At 42.1% G+C, this 13885-nt stretch overlaps 1 long non-coding RNA gene across 1 annotated transcript in view; it reads left to right on the top strand.

The window, feature by feature from the left end:
- Positions 1–306: 306 nt before the first annotated feature.
- The window catches only part of LOC144231742 (uncharacterized), a 28730-nt gene continuing 15151 nt past the window's right edge, over positions 307–13885 (top strand). The window contains exons 1-2 of the long non-coding RNA XR_013335167.1: positions 307–400; positions 12095–12227. This is a non-coding gene — a long non-coding RNA (uncharacterized LOC144231742). The remainder of the gene's footprint in view (positions 401–12094; positions 12228–13885) is intronic.

Below are 13885 nucleotides of genomic sequence, written 5' to 3'. Positions count from 1 at the left end.
TCCGTTCCCTCATTGCCTCTCACCACTTTCAGGTGTTGGCCCCCAGGCTTCAGCCATGCCCAGCTGCTTGTAGGGAGGGACACAGGCCACATGCTCTCTCACCGCTATGCGGTTCCCTCAGCCTGCAAGCCTTTCCTCCTCTCAAACTCCCCTCTGTCCTTGCCCACTAGCTCAAGTATCATCTCAGCCAGGAAGCCTTCCGAGACCACCGGGTTGCGCTGGGTGGGCCTTTTCTCTTTTCTCCTTCCCATCACACGCTCGCTCGCTGGGGCGAGAAAGGCACAGTTCCTCTTTGTCTCTGTCTTCCGGGGCCGGGCTGCAGCACTCAGTTTCTGAGCAAGCTGGAAAGCAAGCCTTGGCGATGGAAGTGGGGGGAGGCATCCAGCTTCCTGCTGACCAGGTAAGTAAACACCTGCAAGCCAAATTGGCAGGCCGCAACAGACGGACTGCGTCAGCGCCTTGAGCTACGGACGGTCTCTTTGCTCTTTGGTTTCATGGAGGTCAGGTTTGCTAAGAGATTGGGGTCAGGAGTACAATTTCTGATAACTGTGTGTGTGTGGGGGGGGTGTCATTAGGTTGCAAAATCTCCGGTACCCTCCAGGTCAGAGGCTTTTCACAGCGTTACCCTTGCCTCTGCTTCTTTTGCCCTCTCCCCCTGCCCCCCCCCCCCCTTGGGGACTCTTTCCATCTCTCTGCACCTGTATTTCCAGCATGGGAGAGCACCCCGCTGATTCACATTCCCTTCCGCACTGATTGATCTCTGTCAGATCCTCCCTTGCTCTCCAATCAGTCTTCCTTTTCTCTCCCAGCAATTGCTCCCGGGAAAACGGAACTGAGTTCTTGCTCTCTGGTTTGATGTAAAGTACCCTCGACTGAGAAGACACGTTGAGAGTGAAAAACAATACCAGCCACTCCTTGCCATTTACACCGAGTTTTATTCAGGGCAACTTACTGACAGGGGCAGGCGCAGGATCCAGGACACAATGCCGCTATTCTTCCCCCGCTAATCCCTCAACGGACCTCAACCCCCAGGTGTTACGGAGTGAGGGGCAGGGTGGTGCGGTTACTGGGTAGTTATCTCAAGTGGAGCCTTCCTTCTGTGCGCCGCTCTGGGCCAGAGCAGAGCAAGCCTTCCCTCTCTGGATCAGCTCAGACGTTAAACTCCCCCGCCGCCGGAACGCTTAGCCCCTGAGGTAGGTCACTGTGTGGGCGTGCAGGGACAATGATGGGGTCAGTGGCGTCAGCACGCCTACATTTGGTTAGTAACTCCCCCAGGGCAAGGAGCGTGCTCTTCCCACTTGCACTTGCTGAGCCCAAGTCTTGCTAACCTGTACGTACTGATTTCAGGGAAAGCAGACTGTAAGTTATTAGTGACCGAGGAGGCAGGCCTTAGAGTGCCAGAAGCTTTTGAAGCACTGTGTGCGCGGTTCCTAGGCGTGGAGGTGGAAATATGCACGATACAGCTTTCCACGTGGCTTCCTTAAAATCCGACCCCAACTCAGTACTCCGCTTGCTCTGTACTTGAAGGTCAGGCGCCCTCTTGTGGAAAAACGCTGTCTCTTCAGAAAGGTCAGACCCCTCACCACCTTTATTTTTTTTATGTTTGTTTGNCCTTTGCTGTGCAGAAGCTTTTAATCTTGATGAGGTCCCAATAGTTTATTTTTGCTCTTGATTCCCTTGCCTTTGGGGATGTGTCAAGTAAGAAGTTGCTGTGGTGGAAGACCCCTCACCACCTTTAAACCACACCTTGCTCCCTTCAGAAAATCCTTCCTGGGGTGAATGGGTAGATGAGCTGTGCTTTTTAAAACATATAATATCATATATTGTTTTATTCTTGACGATGAAACTGGGCCTGCTCATGTTAGCAGATACCGGAAACTATAAAAAAAGATAATATAAAAAATCACTACCACAATCCCATCGTCTCCACAGACAGCCACTGTTGACATTTTGTTTTTGTAGCGTTTTCCTTTTTAATATATGAGTTATGTAAAGAATCTACCTGAGTATACATATATAATATGGGTGTTAGAATATAAATTTAATAGGTGAGGTCATAGATGTACTCCTCTCTTTTGTACATAGGTATATTCCTCTGGCTATCAGTGTGGCTAAACCTTATGCCTTCTTTGTGTCCCTCTTATCCTGCTCTTATTTTGTGCCTTCAGCGCATCCCTGCTTTTTAAAAATTTATTCTTTAAATTTACATCCAAGTTAGCATATAGTGCAACAGTGATTTCAGGAGTAGAGTCCTTAATGTCCCTCACCCATTTAGCCCACGCCCCCTCCCACAACCCCTCCAGCACCCCCTGTTCTCCATATTTAAGAGTCTCTTATGTTTTGTCCCCCTCCCTGTTTTTATATTATTTTTGCTTCCCTTCCCTTATGTTCATCTGTTTTGTATCTTACGGTCTTCATATGAGTGAAGTCCTATGATGTTTGTCTTTCTCTGACTGGCTAATTTCGCTTAGCATGACACCCTCTAGTTCCATCCATGTAGTTGCGAACGGCAAGATTTCATTCTTTTTGATTGCCAAATAATACTCCATTGTACATATATACCACATCTTCTTTATCCATTCTTCCATCGATGGACATTTGGGCCCTTTCCATACTATGGCTATTGTTAATAGTGCTGCTAGAAACAGTGTGGTGCATGTGTCCCTTCGAAACAGCACACCTGTATCCCTGCAGCCTCGCCAACATCTCTTGTTGCCTGAGTTGTTAATGTCAGCCATTCTGACAGGAATGAGGTGGTTTCTCATTGTGCTTTTGATTTGTGTATCTCTGATGATGGGTGATGTTGAGCATTGTTTCATATCCCAGTTGGCCATCTGGATGTCTTCTTTGGAGAAGTGTCTATTCATGTTTTTTGTCCATTTCTTCACTGGAATGTTTTTTGGGTGTTGAGTCTGGTAAGCTCTTTATAGATTTAGATACTAACCCTTTATCTGATATGTCATTTGCAAATATCTTCTCCCATTCCGTCGGTTGCCTTTTAGTTTTGCTGATTGTTTCCTTTGTTGTGCAGAAGCTTTTTATTTTGATGACGTATCAATAGTTCATTTTTGCTTTTGTTTCCCTTGCCTTCAGAGATGTGTTGAGTAAGAAGTTGCTGCAGCCAAGGTCAAGGAGGTTCTTGCCTGCTTTTTCCTCCAGGATTTTGATAGCTTCCTGTCTTAAGTTTAGGTCTTTCATCCATTTTGAGTTTATTTTTGTGTATTGTGTAAGAAAGTGGTCCAGGTTCATTTTTCTGCATGTTGCTGTCCAGTTTTCCCAGCACCAGTTGCTGAAGACACTGTTTTTATTCCACGCACATTCTTTCCTGCTTTGTCAAAGGTGAGTTGGCCATTCGTTTGTGGGTCCATTTCTGGGTTCTCTGTTCTGTTCCATTGATCTAAGTGTCTGTTTTTGTGCCAGGACCATACTGTCTTGATGATTACAGCTTTGTAATACAGCTTGAAGTCAGGGATTGTGATGCCTTCAGCTTTGGTTTTCTTTTTCAAGATTGCTTTGGCTATTCGGGATCTTTTCTGGTTCCATACAAATTTTAGGATTGTTTGTTCTAGCTCTGTGAAGAATGCTGGTGTTATTCTGATAGAGATTGCATTGAATGTGTAGGTTGCTTTGGGTAGTATTGAATTTTAACAATTTGTTCTTCCTATCCAGGAACATGTAATATTTTTCCTTTTTTTGTGTGTCTTCTTCAATTTCTTTAATAAGCTTTCTACAGTTCTCAGTGTATAGATTTCTCACCTTTTTGGTCAGATTTTTTTCCTAGGTATTTTATGGTTTTAGGTGCAATTGTAATTGGGATTGATTTCTTGATTTCTCTTTCTGTTGCTTCATTTTTATATAGGAATGCAACTGATTTCTGTGCATTGATTTTATATCCTGTGACTTGGTTGAATTCACGGATCAGGTCTAGCAGTTTTTGGTGGAATCTTTTGGGTTTTCCATATAGAGTATCATGTCATCTGCGAAGAGTGAAAGTTTGACCTCCTCCTGGCCAGTTTGGATGCCTTTTATTTCTTTGTGTTGTCTGAGGCTAAGACTTTCAATCTATGTTGAATAACAGTGGCAAGAGTGGACGTCCCTGTCTGGTTCCTGACCTTAGGGGGAAAGCTCTCAGTATTTCCCCATTGAGGATGACATTAGCATTGGGTCTTTCATATACGGCTCTTACGATCTTGAGGTATGCTCCTTCTATCCCTACTTTTTTAAGGATTTTAATCAAGAAAGGATGCTATATTTCATCAAATGCTTTCTCTGCAGCTATTGAGAGGATCATGTGGTTCTTGTCCTTTCTTTTAGTGATGTGATGAATCACATTGATGTTTTGTGGATATTGAACCAGCTCTGCATCCCAGATGTAAATCCCACTTGGTCATGGTGAATAATTTTTGCAACGTATTGTTGGATCCAGTTGGCTAATATCTTGTTGAATATTTTTGCATCCATGTTCATCAGGGAAATTGGTCTATAGTTTTCCTTTTTAGTGGGGTCTTTGTCTGGTTTTGGAATCAAGGTAATGCTGGCTTCATAGAAAGAGTTTCAAAGTTTTCCTTCCACTTCTATTTTTTGGAACAGTTTCAAGAGAATAGGTGTTAACTCTTCCTTAAATGTTTGGTAGAATTCCCCTAGAAAGCCATCTGACCCTGGACCCTTGTTTTTTTGGGAGATTTTTGATTACTAATTTGATTTCTTTACTGGCTATGGGTCTGTTCAAATTCTATTTCTTTATTTTTCAGTTTTTATAGTCATATGGTTCTGGGAATTTGTCCCTTTCTTCCAGATTGCCCATTTTATTGGGATATAATTGCGCATAATATTCTCTTATTGTTTTTATTTCTGCTGCTTTGGTTGTGATCTCTCCTCTTTCATTCTTGATTTTATTTATTTTGTTCCTTTCCCTTTGCTTTTTGATCAAACTGGTTAGTGATTTATCAATTTTGTTAAATCTTTGAAAGAACCAGCTTCTCATTTCATTGATCTGTTCTCCTGTTTTTTGTTTGTTTTTTGGTTTCGATAGCATTGATTTCTGCTCTAATCTTCATTATTTCTTGTCTCTGCTGGTTTTGGGTTTTATTTGTTGTACTTTTTCCAGCTCTTTGAGGTGTAAGATTAGGTTGTGTATCTGAGACATTTCTCTCTTCTGTAGAAAGGCCTGGATTGCTGTATATTTCACTCTTATGACTGCCTTTACTGTGTCCCAGTAAGGGGATGTGGTGTCATCATTTCCATTGTCTTACATCTACTTTTTAATTTCTTCCTTAACTTCTTGGTTAGCTCATTCTTTCTTTAGCAGGATGTTCTTTAGTCTCCAACTATTTGTTACTGTTCCATTTTTTTTTCTTGTGGTTGATTTCAAGCTTCATAGCATTGTGACTTAAAAATATGCATGATATGGTCTCCATCTTTCGGTACTTGTTGAGGGCTGATATGTGTCCCAGTATGTGACCTATTCTGGAGAACATTCCATGTGCACTAGAGAAGAATGTATATGCTGCTGCTTTAGGATAATATGTTCTGAATATATCTGGTCCAGTGTATCATTCAAAGCCAAGATTTCCTTGTTGATTTTCTGTTTAGATGATCTGTCCATTGCTATATCTGGGGTGTGGAAGTCTCCTACTATTTTGGTATTATCATCAATGAATTTCTTTATGTTTGTGATAAATTGATTTATACATTTGGGTGTTTCCACTTTTGGAGCATAAATGTTTATAATTGTTAGGTCTTCTTGGAGGATAGACCCCTTAATTATGATATAATGCCCTTCTTCATTTCTTGATACAGTCTTTATTTTATAAAGTCTAGATTGTCTGATATAAGTATGGCTACTCTGGCTTTCTTTTGTTGACCATTAGCATGATAGACGGTTCTCCATCCCCTTACTTCCAATCTGAAGGTGTCTTTAGGTCTAAAGTGGGTCTCTTGTAAACAGCATATACATGGGTCTTATTTTTTTATCCAATCTGTTACCCTATGTCTTTTGATTGAAGCATTTAGTTAGTCCATTGATGTTTAGAGTGAGTACTGAAAGATACGAGTTTATTCCCATTATGTTTCTTGTAGAGTTGCAGTTTCTTGTGGTGGTTTCTGATCTTTTCTAGTCTTTGTTGCTTTTGGCCTTTCCCCCTCATCTTTTCTCTCCTCAGAGAGTCCCCCTTAAAATTTCTTTCAGAGCTAGTTTAGTGGTCACAAACTATTTAATTTTTGTCTGGGAAACGTTTTATCTCTCCTATTTTGAATGACAGCCTTGCTAGATAAAGAATTCTTGGCTGCATATTTTTTCTGATTCAGCACATTGAATATATCCTGCCACTCCTTTCAGACTGCCACATTTCTGTGGATAAGTCTGCTGTAAACCTGATCTGTCTTCCTTTGTAGGTTAGGGACTCTTTTCTTCTTGCTACTTTCATGATACTTTCCTTGCCTGAGCATTTTGTGAATTTAATTTTGATATGCCTTTTTGATGGTCAGTTTTTGTTGAATCTTCTGAGAGTCCTGTGCTTCCTGGATTTTGATGTCTATGTCTTTTCCCAGGTTAAGAAAGTTTTCCACTATGATTTGCTCACATAACCCTTCTACCCCTTTTTCTCTCTTTCCATCTTCTAGGACCCCTATGATTCTGATATTGTTCCTTTTTAATGAGTTACTGATTTCTCTTATTCTCAAATCTTGCTCTTTTGCCTTAGTCTCCCTCTTTTTTTTTTTTTTTTGGTTTCATAATTCTCCATAAGTTTATCCTCTATATTGCTGATTCGCTGGTCTGTTTCATCCTTTCTTGCTGCTATGGCATCCATTTGAGATTGCCGCTCAGTTACAGCATTTTTTATTTCATCCCGATTAGTTTTTACTTCTTTTATCTCCATAGAGAGGGATTCTAATCTATTTTTGACCCCAGCTAGTATTCTTATTATTGTGATTCTAAATTCTAGTTCAGACATCTTGCTTGTATCTGTGTTGGTTAAGTCCCTGGCTGTTGTTTCTTCCTGCTTTTCCTTTAGGGGTGAATTCCTTTGTTTTTTCACTTTGAAGGAAGAAAAGGAATTAATAAGGAAAAAAAATTTAAATTAAAAAACTGGAAACAACACACACACAGAAAATCAAATAAGTGATGCTAGATCCTAGGTGTGTTTTGGTCTGGTTACTGAAAGGTGCTTGATTGACTAGAGAAAACGTGGGAAAAATTAAAATTAAAGAATTAAAAACAACACAACACACACACACACACACACACACATACACACACACACACACAATCAAATAAGTTATGCTAGATCCTACCTATGTTTTGGTCTGGTTATTGAAAGGAGCTTGATTGATTAGGAAAAAAAGAGGGGGAAAGAAAGGAAAAAAAAGTTTGAAAACTAAAAAAAATGAATATGATGAAATAGAATAACTTGAAATGATGGAAGTAAAATAGAATTTGAAAAATTTATTTAAAAAAGTAAAAAAGTTTGTCAAAAAATAAAGAATATTTTTAATAAAATTGTAAATAAAAATATTTTTCAAATCTTTCTGTATTCAAATAAAATAAAAGAAACGAAAAAGAAAGAAAAAGAAAGAAAAACAAAAATTGAATAAATGGGCCAGTGAACAGACTGAAAAGGATTGATATTACATTGTCAAACCCAGTTGGTGGGGCTTAGTGTAACAGCTCTGTTCTCCACTAGATGGCGATGCTTAGCTTACTGGGGTGGATTGTTGTGGGACCTGTAGGTGTGTACGGACATGCCCAGGTGGGGTGAAAATGTCATCACCCAGTCTAGTATCAGTACTCTGTGGTCTCCCTGACCAGGAATCACACACCTGTCCTTTGTGTCTGGTTTCGGTCCACTCCCTGCCTTTACACTGTCCATGACCATGCTGTCAGGTTGCCAGGTGGCACCTCCCTCCTGAATTTTATCTGAGATGCATCTGTGTTTCCCGACCCCTCACTTCTGAGGGACTGTGGTTTTGACCCACTCAGATCCTCTGGAGGACGGTCTCACCAAGCAATGGCCAGGTGCTGGCTGCACCAAGGAAAGTTCATGGGATCTTGCTGCTGCCGATGTCCAGAGACTTGTGGCTGGGTGCCAGACCATTCCAGAAAAAGTTCACGCGTTCATGTAGCAGCAGCATTTCCAAGATTATGGAAAATCATGCGTGGTCCGATGACCTCCTGGACCCACTCTTCTCCTGGTAATTTGCCCTTCCACCAGAGCACCACTAGGTATTTGAGCTGTGGAGTTTCAAACTCTGTGCTTCCCTTGTTTATAGAGTCTTAAACAGAATTTAAACCCTCTCCTTTCTCCCTTTTTAGTTCAGTCCCTGAGGCTATTTCCACTTTTTCCACTTTCTCTCCATCTCCTTTTGTGGGGGGTGCTTTTCCCATATTCACCACCACCCCCTCCACCTCCTCTCAGCAAGCAGAAAAAGCTCCCTGCCTTCCACAGCTCCTCTCTCCCCCAGTTCACCTCTCTGTGCCATGTACTGGCTGAGTCTGTGGTTCAGGTTGTGCAAATTATTTTGTTAATCCTCAAATCTGTTTTCTAAGTGTGCAGGATGGTTTAATGTTGATCTGGCTGCATTTCATGTAGCGAGACAGAAAAAAGACTTCCATGCTGTCCTGCCATCTTGGCTACTCTTTCTGTTCTCTCCTTTTTAAAAATGAGGGAGGAAAAGTGAAGTAGCATCAGGCTGTAGCTCCAGGAGTGTCCTCTTAAGCTACTGGGAATTGAATGGTGGGTAGGCAGGTGGGAGAATTGGCCTTCCTAAGCCACAGGTGTGCTTCTGGTTGTGGAAGGGGCCATGAACTTGGACACACCCTCATGGGTTTCCTGAGTCAAATCTTCAGTTAGGTCAATTCCCTTAATTTTCTGTTTTTACAGAGAGGTTTGGATACAACTTCCAAACACATTTGTAAGACTTGGGAAGAAATCAGAAAATTTCACATAAAAAATCTCGATTTTCGACTTTTCTTGAAAATAACAACAGAGCATGAGAGAAAGAAGGTAGAAATAAACATCAATATAATTAAATAACAGACTTATAATCCTGTGTTGAAATTGGAAGTATCACTATAAACCCATAATGTGTTTTATTTATCCATCTTTATCCATATCAATCTCTATTTATGCATTATCTCTCTTGCTCTCTCTCTTTGATGCTGTGTTTTATAAGAAATAGCTATTGGGTCTTTGTCCCCATTTCTGGCAAAGAGCTTCTAGAGCTCTTGAGATTTCCTAAGCGATGAGAGGGTTAAAGATGTCTTTTAATGTCATGTTATGTTAAAGGGATGACTTTTGGACCCCCATAAGTCATGAAGACCAAAGGATGGGGCCCGGGGGAACCAACCATGTGATAAGGGGGTTAGAACTTTCAGGCCCACCCCCCTGACCACAGGAGAGGGGAGAGAGGCTGGATATTGAATTAATCGCCAGTGACCAGTGATTTAATCAGTCATGCCTATGTAATGAAGCCTCCATTAAACCCCAAAAGAATGGGGATCTCCACTATGTGGAGAGGTAGAGGGAAGGAGCATTCCAAGAGGACACAGAAGCTCCCCACCCCTTCTCCAGTACAACGTTAGTGTCTCTTCCATCTGGCAGTGCCTGAGTTACATCCTTTCATGATAAACCAGTAATCTAGTAAGTAAAATGTTTCTCTGAGATGATGCAGCGCATGAATCGAATCCAAAGAGGGGGTCATTCGAACCTCTGATCTTATTGGAACCAGCCCATTTATAGGTTGGTCAGGAGGTGATAACCAACTTGGTCTTGTGACTGGCATTGAAGTGTGTGTGTGTGTATGTGTGTGTGTATGGGATGGGAAGATAATCTTACGGGATGGAGCCCTTACCTGTGGGATCTGACACTGTCATCAAGTAGATCGTGTCAGAATTGAGTTGAATTGTGTGACACCCAGTTTGTGTTGCAGAGAATTGCATGGTATGCGGAAGTGTCAGGAGTGAAGTGTTTTGTGTGAGTAGTAATGAAGACTCAAGGAAAGAAAGATATAGTAAGGAAGAACTGGGTTTTCTCTCCACAGGGGGAAAACTGAGTCTTTCCTTTACACTATCTGTCATCTGTCATCTATTATCTGTCTATCTGTATATTGTCCTACACTGTATATATAAAGGGCTAAAAAAATATTTCTTAGGGAACCTGGCTGGCTCTGTCGGTACAGCATGCAACTCTTGATCTTGGGGTTGTAAGTTCGAGGACCACGTTAAGTGTAGAGGTTACTTAATAAAATCTTAAAGTTATTTCTCATTCTCCATGGAGTTTACTTTCTGTAGCTCTGTTCTCTGCTAAGAGTGGGATGCCGGCTGTGTTACTAGGCAACATTGCTTGTGGTAAAACTGGCCCAGCGTATCTGGACAGTGAGGACAGTGAGTGAATTAGAAAGACGTGATAGGAAGCTATGGTTTGGGAGTTCCCTGAGAATTATGACTTGGAACTGGACATGTCCATCATAGGGTCATGGAAGCAAACGAGTCCCATAACACTGTTACTAGAGATATTGGCTCCCAGTTGGGACAGGAGGTTTTTATTCATTGTTTATCTGAAAATGAGGTTTAACTGGGCATCCTGCATTTTAGCTGTCAACCTATGGTGGGAATGGGGGCGGGGGCGTTGGTTTGCAAACTGGCTCCTGTACATGGAGTGCCAGGAGATACTGAAGAAAGAGGCAGATCACTCCCGGTCAGTAGGGGGCAAGTTTAATAAGCAAGGGAACTTACTTGTGAGGCCTGTCTTGTGTGGCTGCAAGATGAGCACATCTCTGTCTGGCAGAAAAGTTTATACAGTGGCCTTAATTGGGTTCAGTTATATGCACAGTCCAGATGGTCTCCATAACACCTTGCACTCTCAAGGCTACGTCCTTGGAATAGCTTCCTTTGTGGGAAAGGTAGGCAGAGTGCACATCCCAAGGACTGGGGTGAAGGCAGGGGAATGGGGGAAGGGGATGTAAGGGGTGAGTGGTGGTGAGGAGCCTCTGATTTCCCCAGTCTAGCGCATGGCTCAATAAGCAGTCCACCCTCTCTCAATGACCTCCTCCAATGGGGGCAGAGAGTGTGGTGCCTAGAGAGATTCCTGCCACTGCCTGGCTGGTATGTTGTGTTTCCTGTCCTTTAATTCTTATTTTAGGCGAGGTCAATGCCAAGTGTGGCCTAGTGTAGTTATGCGAGACCACATGTTTAAAAGAGCCTGAAAAGAATGCCAAAGTAGCAATAGCAACCTGAGAACCCAGATTGGGGTCTCTAAATACTATCTAACTATCTATCTATCTATCTATCTATCTATCTATCTATCTTTCTAAAATTTTTAATGTTTGTTTCTTTTTGAGAGAGACAGAGCATGAGCAGGGCAGGAGCAGACAGAGAGGCAGACACAGAATCCAAAGCAGGCTCCCGGCTCTGATCTGTCAGCACAGAGCCTGACATGGGGCTCGAACTCACAAACTGCGAGATCATGACCTGAGCTGAAGTCGGATGCTTAACTGACTGAGCCACCCAGGCACTCTTAAATACTATATATTTAAAGGAAGTGGCTGAGTCCATTGGGACAGCAAAAGTACAGGATGAACCTGGGACCTCTTGTCATACAAGAAAGCAAGACCATGTGAAGACCACTATAGCATATTCATGTCAAAGAACTCAGGAGCTTGTATAGAGAGGCTAGGATTTGCTTATGTGAAGAGATAGGATATAAGGGAGGTATTAGGTATGTGAGGATATATTATGTCATTTCCTCCAAATTTTTATTTTTGGAATTGTCCGTAATAGAAATCTAAAAATAAAAAAATAAAAAGTGGCTGTGCCAGTTTCTATCCAGGAGCTGTAGAATCATAATTGTAGTAAAATGGCTACATGGAGTTGAAGTAGTATAAACTACTTATATGTCCTTCTATTATTTTAAATATACTTTAAAGATAAGTTGTGATTTAGGTTGGGAGTTTGAAAACTTCAAGTATAAAAAGGACCAAGTTGTAAAAAATCGCACAGACCTAATTGTCCATAAAGTTAAATGCATAAGTAGTCGAAAAACTAGCTTTAACAAGTAAAGAGCAAAGACTGAGAGAGAATTTCAATTCTATTCAACAGAAGAAGCCAGAGGAACCACACTGGCAGTCATGGGATGTGTGCACCTCTGAACTCCCTATTCTCTCCTCTGGGAGCAGAGATGGGGCAAACTGACGACCTGCATCCCCAGAAGACCAATTCAGTGAGTCTAGAGGTAAGGCAACCTTCCTGCTTCCGCATATACAGAGCTTCTAGGGTAAGTCATCACTCAGCCTCACCACAAGGGCACCCTCTGAAACAGTAGCCTGGGAGGGTTATGTGACCCCTATGAAGGAAGGTATTTCTTCATAGAGGAGCCAGGCTGACAAACTCATCTGTTTAGTGCCCATGAGGGAGGTGTGCTGGGACACAGGTGGAGAGCAGAACTGTTTCTGAGTGCCAGCTGCAGGCAGTGTAGATGCTGGCAAGCCCCATGCTGCACCAGGTCACCCAGCTGCCCTGAGCTCACAGGGTAGCCACCGCCTCAGTCCCTACAATGTCACTTGCCATCCTTTGTCCCCCTCTTTTATCCACCCCCTGCCTTCCATCTCCTTATGGAGCAGGCCCTGGACCTCAGCAGAAGGGACTCTGTGGTCAAAAACCTTCTGGACAGCTGCCAACTTTGAGGTCTGCTCACAGTTACTGGAAAGCAGCTTTAAAAATAGAAATAGCTGTGGTAAAAACTGTGGTCAGAGCTGTCAAACCACAGTAAAGCCAACTTCTGAAGACTCATTTCTGAGAAATGGTCTGTCTCCAGTGGGGGAAAAAACTCTAGTCCCTAAAGGTACAGGAGAATCCTTTGGTAGATGATGGCCCCTCTTTCTCTGACCCTACCTGACTTGTCAGCAGGAAATCAATTTCATAGCCAAATGGAATGTTTCTGGGCACATACATATCTTTTAAATCCCATTTTATCTTGCTTTAGCTCTTTGGTTTCTTAGGTAATGGAAACATACAATTACAATCATGCTGAAAAGCATTTGTTTCTCGAAGACTTCAATGTCTGGTTTTTAGAATGAAATAAGCTTTACTTTTTCTGCCATTCTTTTTCTCTCTGTTAAAACACTGGATGGCCTACCTTGGGAGCACAGATTACAGAGTAATTATTATTTTGGTTCAACACATATAACAGGCAAGAAGCACAAATGGATATGAATGTATTTTAGATAAAGTGATGTTCTGCCATACTTTTTAGGTCTTTTTCCTCCCTTGATGCTTAATAAATGCCATCCCTATTACCCAAATACTGTGGCTCTCTAAGCCTGTGAGAGAAAATTTGGTTTTGTGTGCAGTGGGGTCTTACATGCTCTTTCCCTGCCATGACATTGAGCTCTCATCATTCTCCCCAAACTCCTCTGGTATCTTTCTCTGCCCCTCCTTTTTTTGAGAGAGAGAGAGGGAGAGGGCACAAGTGAGCAAAGGGTGGGGGAGAGAGAGAGAGGAAAAGAGAGAGGGGAGAGAGGAGGGCGGCTCACTGGAAGTACGGCTCCAGCTCACCTGAAGCGGGGCTCAAATTCATATATGTGAGATTATGACCTGAGCTGATCTCACATGCTTAACCTAATAACCCACCCAGATGCCCGTCTCTGCCTACTTTGAAGAAAAGTTCCTCCTGGTCTTCCTAACCTTTTTCTACAATATTCTAAAGATACCAAGAGAGACATGAGTGCTTTCCTTTTTTTTTTTTTAGTTTTGTCCCTTGGAGAGGAGAGATTTTTACATCTGACATCCATAGGCTCACGTCTCTCATGCCTTCTATAAAATTCATCCAGACAAATATTTATCACATATCTACAGTCAGCAGGAATCTATCATGAATAAATTTGGCTGCAT

Source organism: Crocuta crocuta, unplaced genomic scaffold (assembly GCF_008692635.1).
Source record: "Crocuta crocuta isolate KB4526 unplaced genomic scaffold, BGI_CrCroc_1.0 scaffold102, whole genome shotgun sequence".
In the NCBI taxonomy this organism is placed as follows: domain Eukaryota; kingdom Metazoa; phylum Chordata; class Mammalia; order Carnivora; family Hyaenidae; genus Crocuta; species Crocuta crocuta.
This window is presented reverse-complemented; position numbering and strand designations above follow the sequence as displayed.